Below are 21,682 nucleotides of genomic sequence, written 5' to 3' on the forward strand. Positions count from 1 at the left end.
AAATAAAGGGAAAACTAAAGTATTGGAAAAGAATTTGACGATGCAAGAGAGACAAAGAGTAGAGGACTGCACAGGACTGAAATGTGTGAAAAAGGTGAAATATCTGGGAGTAAATATGACTGCAAAAAATCTGAATCTCTATAAAGATGAGAAGTTATGGAATGAAATCAAAAGAGATTTGGAGATATGGTCAAGGTTGAAACTGTCCTTAATGGGCAGAATAGCAACGGTTAAAATGAATGTATTGCCAAGAATGTTGTTTTTATTTCAGGCCCTTCCGATAGTGGATAAGTTGAAATGTTTTCAAGAGTGGCAAAAGACATTGTCTAAATTTGTCTGGCAGGGGAAGAAACCCAGAATTAAATACAAACTTTTGACAGATGTAAAAGAAAGGGGAGGATTCTCACTGCCAGACTTAAAGATTTACTTTGAAGCCGCAGCTTTCTGCTGGTTGAAGGAATGGTTTCTGCTAGACAATGATGATGTGTTAGATTTGGAAGGCCATGATAATGCATTTGGGTGGCATGCGTATTTATGGTATGGTATGATAAGGTAAAGCTACATAAAGGTTTCAAAAACCATATAATCAGGAAATCATTGTTTAATGTATGGATTAGATACAAAGATTTGTTGGAAAGGAAAACTCCTAGGTGGATTTCGCCACTTGAGGCGAAGAAACCTAAAAGGACAAATATGGATGAGAACAGGCTGAAATACAAAGACATTTTGATGGAGGTGGAAAACCAATTTAAGTTAAGGCCGTATGAACAATTGAAGGATAGGTTAAGTGATTGGTTTCAGTATGTGCAGATAAATGAAGCATTCAAGATAGATTAAAAAATAGGATTTCAATCAGAAAAATCGAAATTAGAAACAGAGTTAATAGAGACAGACAGCAAGAATTTGTCCAGAATGTATAATTTATTGTTAGAATGGCATCTGAAGGATGAGCAAACAAAATCGGTTATGATTGATTGGGCCAAGGATTTGGGTCATAATGTAATGATGTCGGACTGGGAAAAATTGTGGAAGAAGGGTATGAAATTTACGGCATGCACGGCGCTGAAAGAGAATTTAATGAAAATGATGTATAGATGGTATTTGACCCCGGTAAAATTAGCGAAAATGTATCACAAAGGTGATAATAAATGCTGGAAATGTAAAGAAGAAGTTGGTTCATTCTATCATATGTGGTGGACATGCCCCAAGATAAAAGGCTTCTGGGAAATGATTTATAATGAAATGAAAAAGATATATAAAATACGTTTTTGAAAAAACCAGAGGCCTTTTTACTTGGAATAGTAGGGGAAGAAATCCCCAAAAAAGATGTCAATCTGTTTATGTATGCCACCACAGCTGCGAGGATTTTAATTGCAAAATATTGGAAAAAAGAGGAATTGCCCCCTTTACAGGAATGGCAAATGAAAATGCTGGACTTTATGGAATTGGCAGAGCTGACAGGAAGACTCCGAGATCAAGCAGGGGAAAGAGTGGAGGAAGATTGGAGAAAGTTTAAAATATATATAGGGAACTACTTTTGAAAGTTGAAAATCTGAATATCTAGGGAAATACAGAAGTTAAGGCAATAGGGAGATAAGAGGAGTTTATAAGGTTGAAAAATTGATATGCAAATATAAAGATGAGATTAAGAGGAATTAAGGAGATTATAGTATGAAGGAAGTAAAAGAGATGAAATAGAAACTGCTACAGTGATATTTAAAATGAAAATCAGATAATGGGGAGTTGGGGAAGCCAAAAAGACAATGATTTAAAAAGTTGATTAAAGATGATATGTTTATGTTTCTGTTTGTATTGATGTTTTTTTTGTTGTTGTAATGATGTTCTTTGTATTTTTGGTATTTTATGTATTTTTTTGTTTGTTATAAAATGTTTAATAAAAAAATATTTTTTTAAAAAATGTTATGACGACCCGTCAGAGTTAAGGTTCAACTGCAAGAAAAGCAAGGACATTTTTTAAAATAGAAAAAGAAGATTACCGTCAGACCCACTATAGCCAGTTTGTGGGCGAAAGACAACTCGAATATACTTGCTCTCATTTTAAGTGCAGCGTTTATCGCATGGACATCACTTGTGTACTTGGAAAGTTCTTCCTGAAGCTCCGAATCGGATTTAAAAAGCCCTTTGTGCACAAGGGCATTGACAGCGTTACAAGAAATCAAACCTAGATTTGTTAAAAGGAAAAGGAAAAGAGCTGAAGAGCAAGTGATTTGAAAATTACATTTTTTACACATATTTTATTTCATGCCTTAGGAGTCTAAAATTAATAACAGTGATGCAGTGGCTTAACAATTAATCCTTCTTCTTAAGGGACCTCTGCAAATTGTAGCTCTGTGCGGGATAGATGGGTCTCCTAACAACTCTCAGCACCTTTAATAAACTACAGCTCCCAGAATTATTTGGGGGAAGCTGTGACCATTTAAAGTGGTATCATAATGCTTGTATGGTGTGAATGTTGAGCCAGTCGCTCTCTCACACTAATCTATCTCATAGGGTTGTCAAGAGGATAAAATGGTGGTTTTACTCAAGTTTTAAGGAAGGAAGGGATTGGCTCTTCTTAAGGTTCTGTTCATTGTCACTGCCAATCTCTGGTTTTGATCACACACTTTTACCTTCATCTTAAAGAGACATAAACAGTACTGTATTGGCAATACTTACTAGAGTTGGAGCCACATGCCAGGGAGAGGAGCAGAAAGACAATGGCTGCCTTCATAACTACAAGGGCAAAGGAGTGCTCCCTGGGAATAGTCAAAGTGCTCTATGACTTTCTTCGGAACCTCAGACATGCAGCCGAGAGCAATATATAGGAGCCAGCCAGCAACACTGACTCCTCCCTCAGTATGGCATGGCAGTTTACAAGACTTCTTTGGCTGTTTTTGTTTCTAAACAGCATGCACTCACTCTGGAGTCAGAGGGAGAGATTTACTGGACTTTAAGACTGAAACCCATTGCTAACATGCAATATATCATTCTGTTGCTTTGTAACAGTTATTGTAGCTAAACGTTTAGAAACCAAGTTCTGCAAGTAAAGCTTTTTTTTTTTAAAAAAAAAAACTTATTTATTGTGGTGAAGAGGATTTATTTCTACGCAAAAGTCAGATCAAAGACTTTCCATTGGTGCTATGAAACAGGATCTTCACCATGGGCTGATTAATGCAACACTATACTTTCCCTTCTAGCTATACTTTATATTTCACATGCAGTTAATTGTGGGAAAATAGTGCCTCAGCACTAGTAAAAGGCTCTGGTGTTGAAGTAGTCAATATTATCAATTTCGTATTGCTCAGGTATGAAGCCTCTGAATTATTTCATTGCAGTACCTCAGGATAAAAATAAAAATCGATGCATTTAAATAATAATAATAATAATATTAATTTAAGACAATGCATTCAGCAGCTGGGCAGGATGACCCTCTGCTGTATGATATGATCCCCAATGGTTCTTATATTCTTAGCTGGTGTTCAAGTCCCTGCTCAAGCCAAAAGGCTTCCTAGCTTTCCTTGAATCAGTTGCTACAGCTCAGACAAACCTACCTTCCAGGGCTGTTGTGAGGGTCAACAGGGAGGAGAACCAAATATGTCACTTTGAGTTGCATGGAGGAAATTAATAAAAACAAGCACTTTTGTTGTGTTCTCTGTGAGCGGAGGCCAAGCAACGCATGTGCACACATGTGCGAAGTGATGTCATGACATCATGTTGCGCACACCCCTGGGCACCCACAAACTGGGGCCCAAGTTGGGGCCTCTGCCTCAGAGATATTGTGGGTTCAGTTCCAGACCACCACAACAAAGTGAATGTTGCAATAAAGCCCTCCTAGCTGCAGAGGGGGGAGGGGGGAAAACAGCTCCAACACTAACCCACTCCTCTCTCGTGGCCAGAAAAGGGGCAGTGGTGGTGCAGAGTGCGGGGGGGGGCTTCCTTACATTGGATGTGGCTGGGCTGCCGGCAGTTGCACTCCAATCCTCGTAAGGAACAATATCTGTGACATGCAATACAACAAGTCATGCCTGTCCTTTGGCAACCACGTAATTGCCTGAGAAAAATTCATTTAAAGATGTTCAGAATACTGATAAACTGAACTGTGTATCTATGAAAATACCAGAAAACCTTTAAATGTATGGATATTGCATTGCAAAACAAGACAAGCAGGCTAGCAGACGGCATTTTTTGTTTTCAGGGGTCTTGTCCCCCCCACACTCCTATTGCAACACTGGAGAAAGAAAAGAGCAAAGTGCTTTTTCTGCTTCTGCTTAGATGGTGCTGGGGAGAGTGAAAACACAGCTATGTACACACACACACACCCCAGATGAAGGAAAGTGCACATGGTTTTTAAAGTGAAACAGGACTTTAGCACCCCATGCTTCTCCCACCATTACTTTAAGGTAGAGAGGTTCCTTTACGCCCTGATTCAGGGCACGTCCCTATATTCCAAAGCTCTCAGCATCAAGTGTAGGGAGACTGACTGACTGCACAAGGTCCCAGAAACTCCACACAAAGCATGCACACATGACAAAATGGAGCTTAGCCTGACTCAGAACGGACACCTTGAAGATGCATTCCTATTGGTTAAGTGTCTTGTGGTGATCTCGTAGAGGGGTCATATCATGTGGCCGTAGAGGGTCCATGTGGCCTTTAAACTCTTCCCAGCCACAAAATAGTAACTGTTTCTGGAGAGGATGGTTTGGATTAGAGAAATGGCTGAAGGGAGGCTTTGAATAAACACACCCACAGTCCCCCAGTTGGGATGGTCTAGACATGAGCTAGACATACAGTTGATACGGGACAGCATGTTTTTGCTATAAATGTCCAAATTGCCTCACATTTCTGCTTACATTCTCAACATGCATTACCAATATTATTGTATTGAGTTCACTGTTCTAGTATGAAATAAATTTATACCAGATTTTCAGTTGATCATACTTACTGTAAAGGTAAAGGTAAAAGTGACCCCTGACCATTAGGTCCAGCTGTGAACGACTTTGGGGTTGCGGTGGTCATCTCGCATTGTTGGCCGAGGGAGTCGGCATACAGCTTCCAGGGCATGTGGCCAGCATGACAATGCCGCTTCTGGCAAACCAGAGCAACGCACGGAAATACCGTTTTCCTTCCCATTGGAGCAGTACCTATTTATCTACTTGCACTTTGATGTGCTTTCGAACTGCTATGTTGGCAGAAGCAGGGACCAAACAACGGGAGCTCACCGCGTCACAGGAATTCGAACCGCCGACCTTCTGATCGGCAATCCCTAGGCTCTGTGGTTTAACCCACAGTGCCACCCACGTCCCTTCTATACTTACAGTGCCTTCCCACCATTGTTCACAGGATATTTTGTTCCCTAGAATCTGTGCTATATTTTGTGTGTGTTTGTGTGTGTGTGTCTCTCTCTCTGTGTGTGTGTTCCCACCTCCCATCCCATTACTTTGCTATTTATAATTCGTAAACTTTCCACTATTTTATAGCATGTTGGTATTATGATTATTCATTAAATTTCTATACCATCCTTCATCCTAAGATCACAGGGCAGTTTACAATATAAAAACACAAAAATGCATACCAGAACAACAACAATCAAACAATTACCCTCGCGCACACAGATTGTTTAATTAGTCAAAGGCCTGGGAAAAGTGGAATGTTTTGCCTGGTGCCTAAAGATATGTAACAAAGCTGCCAGTTGAGTCTCCCTGAGAGCATTCCACAAACGGGGAGGCAACACCGAAAAGGCCCGTTCTTGTGCTGCCCCTTTCTGGGCCACTCATGGAGGAGGCATGTGAAGGGCCTCAGATAATGACTACAGGGTCTGGGTCAGTTCATATGTGGAGAGGAGATCCTTGAGGTGGCACTACATCTATGAAATTTCCTTTAAAAATAGCTATAGGATTCAGATTGAAATCGTGCTTAGAAGTTTCATCAAGGTTTCTTTTAATATCAACCCAGAACACCCTTAACTTTTTCCCACTCTCCCACCCTCTCTTGGATTAGATTTTCTCCAAAACTGTCTCTAAAGATAGCAATGTTCCAAATGTATAAAGGGTGATTGGGTGATATTGCAAATGAAATTTGAAGGCAATGGACATGCTTGAACATAAATAAGTGGTGCAAAAAATCCTGCTGGATCAGGGAGCATATTTTGTTAAGAATTGCAAGACACAATCATGAAATCTGCAAATATTAGTGACAAAAATATTTTCAAGGCATCCAAGCAGCAAATGGTTGTTGTGCGGCAAGGAGGGATGTAGGAAGGGAAAAGCAGGCTATTCCATAGCAGGCTGAATTCCAAATGACCAGTTTAGCCTTGAGCTTCATTAATGTCAAAAATGTCTTTGGCAGGGATCACTAATATAAATGCTACTTCTAAATAATTTAGGTCATTAAGGGATTACCTACCATATGCATAGCTGCCAAGTTTTCCCTTTTCTCGCGAGGAAGCCTATTCAGCATAAGGGAAAATCCCTTAAAAAAGGGATAACTTGGCAGCTATGCATATGGGATCTCTTTGTATCTATTGACTTCTACCATTCTGCTTCATTGGATGACCCTAATTCCAAAGGTGAGGGCTCCTCTTGCAAAAGACAAAGCCAGAGTTTGGAGTAGAGTTTTCAGGGCTGTGGTGTGAGCAATGCAGCAAGGAGAGAGAGAGAGAGAGAGAGAGAGAGAGAGAGAGAGAGAGAGAGAGAGAGAGAGAGAGAGAGAGAGAGAGAGCCATGCCAGATCTCTGCTTGGATCCAAGGCTGTCGCTATGGGAGAAACAAGTCCCTTTTGGGGTATTGAAGCTGTGAATGCCTCCATCACAGGATCAGGCTGTATGTATGTGTAAATAAACCTTATAGCCTAAAGACACCACAGTCTCCACTGTGCCTCAGTCCAAAAGGAAACATGAACCCTGGGTAAGTGCTTGGAACCCCTGGAATTTCATACTGCTTGGAGATTGGGGCAGTGTGCAACAATAGTCTCCTTTAACTCCAGTTCCCTGAACTGGACACAGTATTCCAGGCTGAGGTCTGACTGAAGCAAAATACAATGGTACCATGATTTCTTGCAATGGGACACTACACTTCTGTTGATGCTGCCTAGAAATTTTATTAGCTTTTTTTAGCTGCCATATCACGCAGCTGGTGGTCTCTTGTGGTCTGTTAAAACCCCAAAGTCATTTTCTTATGTATCTGAATGTTGCAGCAGACTGACTATTCAGTGTCTGCTCTGAATATTCAGAGAGGTATAATACAATTCCCCCACCTCTACCCAACATGGTGTTCTGTAATATAGCAATGTTGAACCTTTAGTGACCCTTTACTGACAAAAGCTATGTCACCCTTCTCGAATTCTAGATCCCCAATGAAGTCTCTGGATTAACTGTGACAAAAGTTAATACACACTCAAAAATTAATCTTGAGCACAGAAATGGAAGACAGAGTGTTTATTGATTATGAATGATTCAAGAACAACAGGTGAGATTTCTCTAGGTTTTCAATAGTATTTGTTGAATACTATCCAGATGGAGAGAGACGTCTCAGGACGGAATAGTGACAGTACAGAAGAAGTAGAAGAATGGATAAATGAGTGTTGCTTTGCAGCAACTGATGCTAGTAGTCAGCCTGTGGAATCAGCTTGGATGCATCCACAGATCAGTCCTACTGCCAGCTTTTCTTGCATGCGACCATTATATTTATCTGAAATGAAATGAAATCCAGGTCAATACAGAGTATTGCGGGACAAAGAAGCAGGGGATTGTGGGTACACAGTGCAGCTCTGGTTGCTTTTGGGTGATTCAGGTGTGCTGGGATCAGATGTCCCAATGGCATGTAAGCCAATGAACGGGAGAAAACTGGCTCATAGTTTAATTTAGGTCAGCTGGCCTGGCCTGACTGGCTTGCTTGCTTCAAATTTTATTTATATTGTAACCATATTCAGGTACAACACCACAATAATTGAGATACAGTTCTCTATGGGGAAGAAGGCAGGACAAGGAATATCAGTGCTTTTTGGATAAGGATATGATATCTTATGACCTTTGATCTGTATGTTAATATAACTTTTTTAAACAGAGAGGAAAACAAAGATTGATTGCAAATCCTGAATCTGTTTGTTGGCCTGTGGCTGAAGAAAACAAGAAAAGAAAATGGCAAAACTGATAATTACCGCCACGTCAAAGTAAGCAAGAATTAGCTCGCTTGTCAGTTTATCTGCACACTTTTTAAACTTCATTGAGGCATCTACCCCATCTTGGTCATTTCCATAGTTTTCAACTATCTCCTTAAATTCTTCATCTGATCTATTCAGCATTGCTTGCAGAAATTCGCGAACAGGATCACACATATCAAAAAAAACTAGAAAGAAGCAAAACAAAAAAATCAAAATGGATTTTTCGATAAATTAAATAAATGTTTTAACACTCTTTACATAAAAAAACCCTGTGATAGCTGGCTAGAACGAAAAGGACTCGCCTGAGAATGCACTAGCTCTGATCTAAATTGCATGCCAATTACTCAGACTATATAATCCTAAACATTTACAAGGCAGCAGGTCCCACTTAACACAACTGGGCTTCCCAGCTGTGTGGAACTACCACCCCTGAGTTGGTCAGTTGTTGTTCATAATGCAAAATATGAATAGTAACAATTTTGAAAGTTCTTCCCATGAGATATTGTTGGGTTGTTGTTTTTTTTAACATGGTTTGGCGGAGTGTGACGGATGGATATTACTCAAGGTTTGTTACATTATTTTGACCCTTGAAGCAGGAAATCCCACAAGCACCTCTCCAGTGCTTCCTTGGGGCCTAACTGTTCTTCCAGGCAGCTAGCAAATGCTGAGCAACCTTAGCAAGCTGTTGGGCACCAGCACTTTGACTTATTGAGACTTAGTCAACAAAGTGGTGAGTTTGCATTTCTGAGGACCAGTTTTCACTAAACATTTCCTTCAATACAGAAGCAATCCCTCACATTGACACAGTAAGTGAAGCCTACCTGAGGCTGGCAATGATGGAGCCTGGAATTACCACACACTTTTACCTTCATCTTAAAGAGACATAAACAGTACTGTATTGGCAATACTTACTAGAGTTGGAGCCACATGCCAGGGAGAGGAGCAGAAAGACAATGGCTAGCTTCATAACTACAAGGACAAAGCAGTGCTCCCTGGGAATAGTCAAAGTGCTGTGTGACTTTCTTCAGAACCTCAGACATGCAGCCGAGAGCAATATATAGGAGCCAGCCAGCAACACTGACTCCTCCCTCAGTATGGCATGGCAGTTTACAAGACTTCTTTGGCTGTTTTTGTTTCTAAACAGCATGCACTCACTCTGGAGTCAGAGGGAGAGATTTACTGGACTTTAAGACTGAAACCCATTGCTAACATGCAATATATCATTCTGTTGCTTTGTAACAGTTATTGTAGCTAAACGTTTAGAAATCAAGTTATGCAAGTAAAGCTGTTTGTTTGTTTTTTTTAAAAAAACTTATTTATTGTGGTGAAGAGGATTTATTTCTACGCAAAAGTCAGATCAAAGACTTTCCATTGGCGCTATGAAACAGGATCTTGGCCATGGGCTGATTAATGCAACACTATACTTTCCCTTCTAGCTATACTTTATATTTCACATGCAGCTAATTGTGGGGAAATAGTGCCTCAGCACTAGTAAAAGGCTCTCGTGTTGAAGCAGCTGATAATATCAATTTTTTATTGCTCAGGTATGAAGCCTCTGAATTATTCCATTGCAGTACCTTAGGATAAAAATTAAAATATATGCATTTAAATAATAATAATAATAATAATAATAATCTATATATATATATATAAATGTAAAAATCGTGAAAGTGAGTGTTCCACTCACTTGACCGATCGTCCTGAAATTTTGACCCAACAACCCAAGCCACTCCCTGAGTGTTGTTGGAAAAGAAAATCCCTCAAATTTCACACCTGGGCAGGTATAAACCTGGTTTTCCACCAAGTCAAACAGTGCCCTCAAGTGGCGTTATTCCCTCAGCTCCTCCTCCTACACCCCTCCCTTCCTGTGAAATCTACGCCACACCCACAAACCAAATAATGACATCATCAACCAAGCAACTGAAACCACCTAGGCCTTGCCAGGCTGCTAGGCCCCCACTAGGCCCGGGGGGTGGAGAGAGGGCGAGCGCCCAGATCACAGGTTGCAGCACAGCCTTTGTTTTATGTAGGCCCCTGCCAGGCCCCCACTAGGCCCCGGGGGGAGGGCACGCGCATGGATCGTAGGCCGCAGCACGGCCTTTGTTTTATGTAGGCCCCTGCCAGGCCCCCAGGCCCCCACTAGGCCCGGGGGGATAAACCACAGCAACGCACTTGGGGGCACGGCAAGGGATTTTTACTTTAAAATTTAGCACCACTACCCCCCCCCCAAATCCCCTACCAAATAACCACAAGATAAAAATAAATACCATCCTTCAAAACGTCATGAGATATGCCGGTCACGGAGGGGGGGGGATACAAACAGAATAGATCATGGATCGGGACATGGTGGGGGCAGTCACAGGGATTAGCCACAACAACGCGTCACACCCACAAAGCCCAACTCCGCCACGAGATCCTGTAAAACAGGGGGACTCTGAGGCTCAGGGGGATCTGAAGGGGGTCTATTACCCTCCATTTGACAAACTAATGCACAGCAATCCACAAACCCCGCCTCCACCATGAGATCCACCACTCACATACATACATCCGGCAGAGGTGTTGAAGACCAAACCAACTGAAAACAGGTAGGGAGCCGTGTTGGTCTGACGTAGTCGAAACAAAATAAAAATATTCCTTCCAGCAGCACCTTAAAGACCAACTGCTGGAAGGAGTATTTTTATTTAGTTTCAACTGAAAACAACCCTTTTCCAGCAACAAGGCCCAACATTGCCAAGTGGAGGTAGGGGCCTGCCTGGGGGGGGGGGATGGGGGCCGAATAGGGAGCAGGGATATGTAATGGGTCAGAACAGGGTGGGGGGAGACACAGGGATGAAACCTGCCCTCTCCACAGTATCTCGCCTCAACTCAAGGGGACTCTGAGGCTCAGGGGGATCTGAAGGGGGGCTATTACCCTCCATTTCACAGACTAACGCGCAGCAACGTGTGCAGGGCCAGATAATAATAATAATAATAATAATAATAATAATAATAATTATAATTATAATTATAATTATAATTTAAGACAATGCATTCAGCAGCTGGGCAGGATGACCCTCTGCTGTATGATATGACCCCACAATGGTTCTTATATTCTTAGCTGGTGTACAAGTCCCTGCTCAAGCCAAAAGGCTTCCTGGCTATCCTTGAATCAGTTGCTACAGCTCAGACAAACCTACCTTCCAGGGCTGTTGTGAGGGTCAACAGGGAGGAGAACCAAATATGTCACTTTGAGCTGCATGGAGGAAATTAATAAAAACAAGCACTTTTGTTGTGTTCTCTGCGAGCGGAGGCCGAGCAACGCATGTGCACACATGTGCGAAGTGATGTCATGACATCATGTTGCGCACACCCCTGGGCACCCACAAACTGGGGCCCCTGCCTCAGAGATATTGTGGGTTCAGTTCCAGACCACCACAACAAAGTGAATGTTGCAATAAAGCCCTCCTGGCTGCAGAGGTGGGAGGGGAAAAAAACAGCTCCAGCATTAACCCACTCCTCTCCCGTGGCCAGAAAAGGGGCAGTGGTGGTGCAGAGTGCGGGGGGGGGGTGGGCTTCCATACATTGGATGCGGCTGGGCTGCCGGCAGTTGCACCAGCATCCTCGTAAGGAACAATATCTGTGACGTGCAATACAACAAGGCATGCCTGTCCTTTGGCAACCACTTAATTGCCTGAGAAAAATTCATTTAAAGATGTTCAGAATACCGATAAACTGAACTATGCATCTATGAAAATACCAGAAAACCTTTACATGTATGGATATTGCATTGCAAAACAAGACAAGCAGGCTAGCAGACGGCATTTTTTGTTTTTAGGGGTCTTGTTTCCCCCCCCCACTCCTATTGCAACATTGGAGAAAGAGAAGAGCAAAGTGTTTTTTCTGCTTCTGCTTAGATGGTGCTGGGGAGAGTGAAAACACAGCTATGTACACACACACACCCCAGATGAAGGAAAGTGCACATGGTTCTTAAAGTGAAACGGGACTTTAGCACCCCATGCTTCTCCCACCATTACTTTAAGGTAGAGAGGTTCCTTTACGCCCTGATTCAGGGCACGTCCCTATATTCCAAAGCTCTCAGAAGCAAGTGTAGGGAGACTGACCGACTGCACAAAGTCCCAGAAACTCCACACAAGGCTTGCACACATGACAAAATGGAGCTTAGCCTGACTCAGAATGGAGACCTTGAAGATCATAGCTGCCAAGTTATCCCTTTTTTAAAAGGGAAATTCCCTTATGCTGAATAGGCTTCCTCGTGAGAAAAGGGAAAACTTGGCAGCTATGCTTGAAGATGCATTCCTATTGGTTAAGTGTCTTGTGGTGATTTCGTAGAGGGGTCATACCATGTGGCCGTAGAGGGTCCATGTGGCCTTTAAGCTCTTCCCAGCCACAAAAGAGTAACTGTTTCTGGAGACGGAACAGCATGTTTTTGCCCTGGGGGGCTGATTATAGGTCTCTTCTCAACTTGCTTTTATCCAGCCCTTCATATTTACTGAATGTAGTACAAAAGCTGTTAAAATAAAAGAATTTCTCTGATTCAGGAGAAAGGATAATTTAGTTTCAGTGTTTAAAACAGTGTTTCTATCATATGTAAAATAAAATAAAATAAATAATGCCTGAGAAAATAAAACGTATATAAATGTGGTACCTACCAAATAACAATGCAGAAGACACCAGGTAAACTTCACTGGAGACGGATTCCAGAAACAAGAAGTTATACTGATTATCTTTGTACCCTTGAAAGCCCTGAGCGCCCAGCACCCTGGCGCAACGTGCCAGTAAACCCAATGGGAGGGATGGCTCTGGCTCTTTGAACACCAGTAGATAACCATGTAGTTACACAGAAGTGAAACCAACATCCAACAGTACTCAGAAGGAAGAGATAAGACAGACTTCCTTTCTCACGGTCTCTCAGACACTCACATGATGTACACCAGTTATAGTACCTCTCGCCGGAGCAGCTCGGATAGATACAAATCCTAACACTTACACCAGCAGATGCTATGAGCTTGTCCACACTGGACCAAAACATGGTCTTCCAAGGATTTTAAAAAAAAACCCACAAACCACATTAAAAGGAGGAAAGGTGTGGGACAACACTGAAATGGAGAGGGTGTAATGTGGACACTCCTACATTAATGGACAGCCAGGCAGGTGCAAACCTACGAAATGAGAGACAGGAGGAAGTGTTTCCATCATTTCCCTCCAGCCCACCTAGGGACCATATGAATAGAGAAGATGGGATGGAATTGTAAGAACAGGTTATCATTTCTGCTCTTAATTTTAATGACTGTAAAAATGTAAAGCTATTCTGATGATTCGTAATTTCCTAGATTGGAAGGTACAGTAATCTTTCTGAGCTCTGTTAAAGTAGGCTAGATAGATATATTCACGGATACCCAGGAACGTCACTAGGCTAGTGAGTCAATATTCATGGTTATTTTTTATTTTATTATTAATGATCAGCATTAAATATGATATTTTAAAGTTCACAATGCACATATTGTGCTGATATTCCATTAAGCCAAATATACTATGTTCACCGCAGACAGCATTGGGAGAAGTTGTTGCATTGGTGGGGGGGGGGGCAAAGACCACCTTTTATCCTGGGCCCCTGGTTGCCACTCAGGAGAGTATGTCTGAAGTGTCAGGTTCATGATTTTGCTGAAGTTCTCCTGCATCTCATTTGTAGAAGCCGTATCTGAAGACATTAGACTGGATTATTTTATTTTTGCTTCTTGAGGCAAAGAGCCATTAAGTGACATACAGTGGTACCTCGGTTTATGAACACAATTGGTTCCAGAAGTCTGTTCATAAACTGAAGCGTACATAAACTGAAGCGAACTTTCCCATTGCAAGTAATGGAAAGTGGATTAATCTGTTCCAGACGGTCCGCGGAGTACTTAAACTGAAGCGTTCATAAACTGAAGCGAACTTTCCCATTGAAAGTAATGGAAAGTGGATTAATCCATTCCAGACGGGTCCGCGGAGTACTCAACCTGAAGCGTACTTAACCCGAAGCATGGGTGTAATTGGTTCCGGAAGTCTGTTCATAAACTGAAGCGTTCATAAACTGAAGCGAACTTTCCCATTGAAAGTAATGGAAAGTGAATTAATCCGTTCCAGATGGGTCCGTGGCGTTCGTAAACCAAAAATTCGTAAACCGAGGTGTTCATAAACTGAGGTTCCACTGTAGTGACAGATACCAGAGGAGTGATGCTTACCATGGTGATGTGCATCCAAGGAGCAGCATGCCAGGGCGAGGAGCAGAAGGACAAGTGTCAGCTTCATGGTGGAGAAGAAATCCCAGGATGGGTTCCAATACGCAGCAAAACTGTCTAGGTGTGTGTTTATTTATACACACAGAGGAGGTAGCAAGAACCACTCCGCCCAAAACTTGACACAGGAGCACACATGACCTTATTTACATTTCTCCTGGTATTTACGTACTTAATGTATTTACTGGTGGGGCAACCTAACCGTGTCCTCTCAGAAGTAAGTCCTACTGAATTCAGTGGTGCTTACTCCCAAGTCCCAGGTAAGTAGAGTTAGCATTGCAGCCATCCTTGCACATTTCTATACTGCCCAATAACCAAAGTTCTCCGAGCATTTTACATTAAAAGTTATCTTCCCATGGGAGAGAAAATATAGACGAGAGAGGAATTCTCTTACTGATTTGTGTCTCTTGAAACATTTCAGTCCTAGAATCAGATCTGAAGGAGATGGAGACTGGCTTCACATATTGCAAAATTAGTGGCCATAGTATGGGCTGCTGTGATGTGCCCTATAAGGCAGTGGTCCTCAACCCCCGGGCCACGGACCGGAACCGGTCCGTGGATCAATTGGTACCGGGCCGCCCAAGGAACATTTAAATACAATTAAATTAAAATTATTAAATCAAAACAATCTAATTAAAATATAAACAATCAACGTTCCCCCCTCAGCGGGCCGTGGTAAAATTATCAAACGTTGACTGGTCGGCGGCGATAAAAAGGTTGGGGAGCACTGCTATAAGGGACTTCCTTGCAAGAGAGAAGCAGGTTTTTGACCACTTCTGGGAACTGCAGGGGCCTAGCCCAGGTCAGCTCCTTGTAGGCATATATGCACACTGTATACAGACCCTCCAAGTGTCCCTATTTTCCAGGGACGTCACTGATTTAGAGAAGCCAACCCGCTTTCTGATTTGATCCCAGAATGTCCCACTTTTCCTTAAAGGTAAAGGTAAAGGGACCCCTGACCATTAGGTTTAGTCGTGACCGACTCTGGGGTTGCACACTCATCTCGCGTTATTGGCCGAGGGAGCCGGCCTACAAGGCATACAAGGTGTGTAGCTGCTACCTCTATTTCAGATGCCCTGAGACTTGCACTCATTGCCTTGCAGAATATGTATTTATTTAAGGGACAAAATATAACACATTTCATTTTACCAGGAAACCATAAATTATATACTTTAGTAATCAGGAATCATATTTATCCATTCCAAAAAGTTCCATGTTGAAAAAATACGTAAAAGAGAAGGATCTATCACATTTAAAGTTCTCTATAGTTATCCTTGCCTCACATTTCTGCTTACACTCTCAACATGCATTACCAATATTATTGTATTGAGTTCACTGTTCCAGTATGAAATAAATTTATGCCAGATTTTCAGTTGATCATACTTACGGTAAAGGTAAAAGTGACCCCTGACCATTGGGTCCAGTTGTGAACGACTTTGGGGTTGCGGCGCTCATCTCGCGTTATTGGCCAAGGGAGCCGGGGTACAGCTTCCAGGTCATGTAGCCAACACGACTAAGCCGCTTCTGGCGAACCGGAGCAGCACACAGAAACGCCGTTTACCTTCCCGCTGTAGCGGTACCAGTTTTTCTACTTGCACTTTGATGTGCTTTCGAACTGCTAGGTTGGCAGGAGCAGGGACCAAACAACGGGAGCTCACCGCGTCAAGGGAATTCGAACCGCCGACCTTCTGATCGGCAAGCCCTAGGCTCTGTGGTTTAACCCACAGCGCCACCCATGTCCCTTCTATACTTACAGTGCCTTCCCACCATTGTTCACAGAATATTTTGTCCCCTAGTATTCTGTGCCATATTGAGTGTGTGTGTGTGTGTGTTCCCACCTCCCATCCTAGTGCTTTGCTATTTATAATTGGTAAACTTTCCACTATTTTATAGCATGTTGGTATTATGATTATTCATTAAATTTCTATACCACCCTTCATCCTAAGATCACAGGGCAGTTTATAATATAAAAACACAAAAATGCATACCAGAACAACAACAACCAAACAATTACCCTCGCGCACACAGATTGTTTAATTAGCCAAAGGCCTGGGAAAAGTGGAATGTTTTTGCCTGGTGCCTAAAGATATGTAACAATATGTAACAGTTGAGTCTCCCTGAGGAGAGCATTCCACAAACGGGGAGCCAACACAGAAAAGGCCCATTCTTGTGTTGCCCCTTTCTGGGCCACTCATGGAGGAGGCAAGCGAAGGGCCTCAGATAATGACTGCAGGGTCTGGGTCAGTTCATATGTGGAGAGGAGGTCCTTGAGGTGGCACTACTTCAGAATGACCTTAACAGAATCACACTTCAGAATGACCTTAACAGATTAGACAACTGGACCAAAGCAAACAAGATGAATTTTAACAAGGAGAAATGTAAAGTACTACACTTGGGCAAAAAAGAAGAAGAAGAAAGGCACAAATACAGGATGGGAGACACCTGGCTTGAGAGCAGTACATGTGAAAAGGATCTAGGAGTCCTGGTAGACCACAAACTTGACATGAGTCAACAGTGTGATGCAGCAGCTAAAAAAGCCAATGCAATTCTGGGCTGCATCAATAGGAGTATAGCATCTAGATCAAGGGAAGTAATAGTACCACTGTATTCTGCTCTGGTCAGACCTCACCTGGAGTACTGTGTCCAGTTCTCGGCACCACAGTTCAAGAAGGATACTGACAAGCTGGAACGTGTCCAGAAGAGGGCAACCAAAATGGTCAAAGGCCTGGAAACAATGCCTTATGAGGAACGGCTTAGGGAGCTGGGTATGTTTAGCCTGGAGAAGAGAAGGTTAAGGGGTGATATGATAGCCATGTTCAAATACCGGTATATAAAAGGATGTCATATAGAGGAGGGAGAAAGGTTGTTTTCTGCTGCTCCAGAGAAGCGGATACGGAGCAATGGATTCAAACTACAAGAAAGAAGATTTCTCCTAAACATTAGGAAGAACTTCCTGACAGTAAGAGCTGTTCGACAGTGGAATTTGCTGCCAAGAAGTGTGGTGGAGTCTCCTTCTTTGGAGGTCTTTAAGCAGAGGCTTGACAGCCATATGCCAAATAATGCTTTGATGGTGTTGTGTGGCAATGTCCCTCCCTCCCCAGGAAATAAGACGCAAGACACAGCGAATTGAATTTAAGTGGGTGAAAAGGCCACAACTTTATTGGTTTCAGATGTTGAGCGGTATTGGCTTAGGCATTGGAACCTAACCGGCTATATCCGACTGTAACCCGTGTGTTACAGTCTGGGAGAAATTAACCACCAGAAAGGAGCCCAGTGATGTACATCTACTGAGACACCTCCTGTGGCCACCGTTGGGGGGTGCCATAGGGCCCTGACCTCCGCAGGCTCAGGACAAAGCTACTGCCCCCAGAGCCCCTTTAACGGGATTAAATTTCCAATTTCTGGGCAGAGGATGACGTACTCTGTCCCTGCTCTTCTTTTATTCAAATTTCCAATGCCTAACCACCACTCGCGCCTCTTGGGGCGCGCCGCCAATACCCTCACACCCGCAACCAATGCTTCAGCCCCCTAATTAAGTCCTGTAACCAGATGTCATTTCCCTGCGCTGATAGGTGCACCCCGTCGGCGCGATAAAGGGCTGCTTCAGTGCGTTTCAAGTCTGGGTGCGCTATTATCTGACCATTCAATGCAAGTACCCTGCGCACCACAAAGGAGTTCAGCAGCCTCCTGGTTCTATCCAAAGCATTGGGGCAATGCCCGTCCCGCCAAATGCGCCTCTGCAGCATAGCAACGTCATCCTGGGGAAAGAGGCCAAAAGCTTTTCAAAGTCCTCAAAGATGTTCCATTTCACATCCACCGCATTCCTGTATGCCAAATCATTCTCCCCCAGCTGAATGACCAGCGCATGGGGGGGCCCAACTGAAGCAGCCCTGGCCTGGACGGCTGGCAGGAGTTCCTTCCACAGCATTCCCCGTCTGGCGATCCACGACACCTTAACATTTCCTGGGAGGCCAAGACCACTCCCCAGACTCTTTCTCGCGCCCAATGGACAATGCTATGACCAACTATCCAAATATTGATGCGCTGCCCACCTGGAAAAAATTAATTTCCTGCTGGGCAGGGGGTTGGACTGGATGGCCCTTGTGGTCTCTTCCAACTCTATGATTCTATGATTCTACTTCTATGAAATTTCCTTTAAAAATAGCTATGGGATTCAGATTGAAATTGTGCATTGAAGTTTCATCAAGGTTTCTTTTAATATCAACCCAGAACACCCGTAATTTTCTCCCACTCTCCCACCCTCTCTTGGATTAAATTTTCTCCAAAACTGTCTCAAAAGATAGTAATGTTCCAAATGTAAAAAGGGTGATTGGGTGATATTGCAAATGAATTTGAAGGCAATGGACATGATTGAAAATAAACAAGTGGTGCAAAAAATCCTGCTGGGTCAGGGAGCATTTTTGTTAAGAATTGCAAGACACAATCATGAAATCTGCAAATATTAGTGACCAAAATATTTTCAAGGCATCCAAGCAGCAAATGGTTGTTGTGCGGAAAGGAGGGATGTAGGAAGGGAAAAGCAGGCTATTCCATAGCAGGCTAAATTCCAAATGACCAGTATAGCCTTGGGCTTTATTAATGGTCAAAAATGTCTTTGGCAGGGATCACTAATATAAATGCTACTTCTAAATAATTTAGGTCATTAAGGGATTATCTACCATATGGGATCTTTTTGTATATATTGACTTTTACCATTCTGCTTCATTGGATGACCCTAGTTCCAAAGGTGAGGGCTCCTCTTGCAAAAGACAAAGCCAGAGTTTGGAGTAGAGTTTTCAGGGCTGTGGTGTGAGCAATGCAGCAAGGAGAGAGAGAGAGAGAGAGAGAGAGAGAGAGAGAGAGAGAGAGAGAGAGAGCGCCATGCCAGATCTCTGCTTGGATCCAAGGCTGTCGCTATGGGAGAAACAAGTCCCTTTTGGGGTATTGAAGCTGTGAATGCCTCCATCACAGGATCAGGCTGTATGTACGTGTAAATAAACCTTATAGCCTAAAGACACCACAGTCTCCACTGTGCCTCAGTCCCAAAGGAAATACGAACCCTGGGTAAGTGCTTGGAACCCCTGGAATCTCATACCGCTCGGAGATTGGGGCAGTGTGCAACAGTAGTCTCCTTTAATTCCAGTTCCCTGAACTGGACAGAATATTCCAGGCTGAGGTCTGACTTAAGCAAAATACAATGGTACCATGATTTCTTGCAATTGGACACTACACTTCTGTTGATGCTGCCTAGAAATTTTATTAGCTTTCTTTAGCTGCCATATCATGCAGCTGGTGGTCTCTTGTGGTCTGTTAAAACCCCAAAGTCCTTTTCTTATGTATCTGAATGTTGCAGCAGACTGACTATTCAGTGTCTGCTCTGAATATTCAGAGAGGTATAATACAATTCCCCCACCTCTACCCAACATGGTGTTCTGTAATGTTGAACCTTTAGTGACCCTTTACTGACAAAAGCTATGCCACCCTTCTCGAATTCTAGATCCACAATGAAGTCTCTGGATTAACTGTGACAAAAGTTAATACACACTCAAAAATTAATCTTGAGCACAGAAGTGCAAGACAGAATGTTTATTGATTATGAATGATTCAAGTACAACAGGTGAGATTTCTCTAGGTTTTCAATAGTATTTGTTGAATACTATCCAGATGGAGAGAGACATCTCAGGACGGAATAGTGACAGTACAGAAGAAGTAGAAGAATGGATAAATGAGTGTTGCTTTGCAGCAACTGATGCTAGTAGTCAGCCTGTGGAATCAGCTTGGATTCATCCACGGATCAGTCCTAATGCCAGCTTTTTTTTGCATGCGGCCATTACTTTTTTCTGAAATGAAATGAAATCCAGGTCAATACAGAGTATTGCGGGACAAAGAAGCAGGGGATTATGGGTACACAGTGCAGGTCTGGTTGCTTTTGGGTGATTCAGGTGTGCTGGGAGCAGATGGCCCAATGGCATGTAAGCAAATGAACGGGAGAAAACTGGCTCATAGTTTAATTTAGGTCAGCTGGCCTTGCCTGACTGGCTTCCTTGCTTCAATTTTTATTTATATTGTAACCATATTCAGGTACAACACCACAACAATTGAGATACAGTTCTCTATGGGGAAGAAGGCAGGACAAGGAATATCAGTGCTTTTTGGATGAGGATATGATATCTTATGACATTTGATCTGTATATTAATATAACATTTTTAAACAGAGAGGAAAACAAAGATTGATTGCAAATCCTGAATCTGTTTGTTGGCTTGTGGCTGAAATAAACAAGAAAAGAAAATGGCAAAACTGATAATTACCACCACTTCAAAGAAAGCAAGATTTTGCTGGCTTGTCAGTTCATCTGCACACTTTTTTAACTTCATTGAGGCATCTATCCCATATTGGGCATTTGCATACTTTTCAGCTTTCCCCTTAAATTCTTCCTTTGATTTAGTCAGCATTGCTCGCAGAAATTCGTCAACAGGACCACACATATCAGAAGAAACTAGAAAGAAGCAAAGCAAAAAAATCAAAATGGATTTTTCAATAAATTAAATAAATGTTTTAACACTCTTTACATAAAAAACCCTGTGATAGCTGGCTAGAACGAAAAGGACTCGCCTGAGAATGCACTAGCTCTGATCTAAACTGCATGCGAATTACTCAGACTATATAATCCTAAACATTTACAAGGCAGCAGGCCCCACTTAACACAACTGGGCTTCCCAGCTGTGTGGAACTACCACCCCTGAGTTGGTCAGTTGTTGTTCATAATGCAAAATATGAATAGTAACAATTTTGAAAGTTCTTCCCATGAGATATTGTTTGGTTGTTGTTTTTTTTAACCTGGTTTGGCGGGGTGTGACGGATGGATATTACTCAAGGTTTGTTACATTATTTTGACCCTTGAAGCAGGAAATCCCACAAGCACCTCTCCAGTGCTTCCTTGGGGCCTAACTGTTCTTCTAAGCAGCTAGCAAATGCTGGGCAACCTTGGCAAGCTGTTGGGCACCAGCACTTTGACTTATTGAGACTTGGTCAACAAAGTGGTGAGTTTGCATTTCTGAGGACCAGTTTTCACCAAACATTTCCTTCAATACAGACGCAATCCCTCACATTGACACAGTAAGTGAAGCCTACCTGAGGCTGGCAATGATGGAGCCTGGAATTACCACTGTCATAGTGGCTGGAAAATGTTCCAGTATTGGCGATACTTACCAGAGTTGAAGCCATATGCCAGGGAGAGGAGCAGAAAGAC

At 42.7% G+C, this 21,682-nt stretch overlaps 1 long non-coding RNA gene across 1 annotated transcript; it reads right to left on the reverse strand.

Annotated features, from left to right (window-relative positions):
- Positions 1-7,427: 7,427 nt before the first annotated feature.
- LOC132592758 (uncharacterized) lies at positions 7,428-9,187 on the reverse strand. The gene is made up of 3 exons (XR_009558274.1): positions 9,070-9,187; positions 8,155-8,342; positions 7,428-7,685 (listed from the first exon to the last, which is right to left on the reverse strand). It is a non-coding gene; the product is annotated as an uncharacterized LOC132592758 (long non-coding RNA).
- Between the last annotated feature and the right edge of the window lie 12,495 nt (positions 9,188-21,682).

The sequence above is a fragment of the Zootoca vivipara genome, chromosome 1, assembly GCF_963506605.1.
Source record: "Zootoca vivipara chromosome 1, rZooViv1.1, whole genome shotgun sequence".
NCBI lineage: Eukaryota > Metazoa > Chordata > Lepidosauria > Squamata > Lacertidae > Zootoca > Zootoca vivipara.